Raw genomic sequence first — 421 nt, forward strand, 5'->3', positions numbered from 1 at the left:
TACGGACTATACAGCAAATCTGATAAAATTAATGATATATTTTAACCCAGTTAAGTTAAGTTGAATTAAAATCTAAATTAAGTTTAACAATTAAAAGTTAATTCAAAATTGTTCATTAACTAAGTTAGAAGTTAACTTTATTAAAGTTTCTGTCTGGTTAGGTTGAATATTGCACCATTTATTCTTCCAGATTGATATTCCTGATTGTTTACACGTTTGTATATTCATAATATATAAAAGAACTTGGTTTTTTTTACCTTAGTTATAATTGTCTCAATAATGACTATGCAGGATGTCAATTATTTCATTTTGAATAGTTTTATTAATCAGTTGCATTTTTTTTAATCTGCTTATGTGATTAGATAGCTCTTAATCAATTCTGAAAGCTAAAAAACTTAAAAAATGCTTTGATTTACTACTG

Source organism: Acyrthosiphon pisum, unplaced genomic scaffold, assembly GCF_005508785.2.
Source record: "Acyrthosiphon pisum isolate AL4f unplaced genomic scaffold, pea_aphid_22Mar2018_4r6ur Scaffold_20901;HRSCAF=22478, whole genome shotgun sequence".
In the NCBI taxonomy this organism is placed as follows: Eukaryota; Metazoa; Arthropoda; class Insecta; order Hemiptera; family Aphididae; genus Acyrthosiphon; species Acyrthosiphon pisum.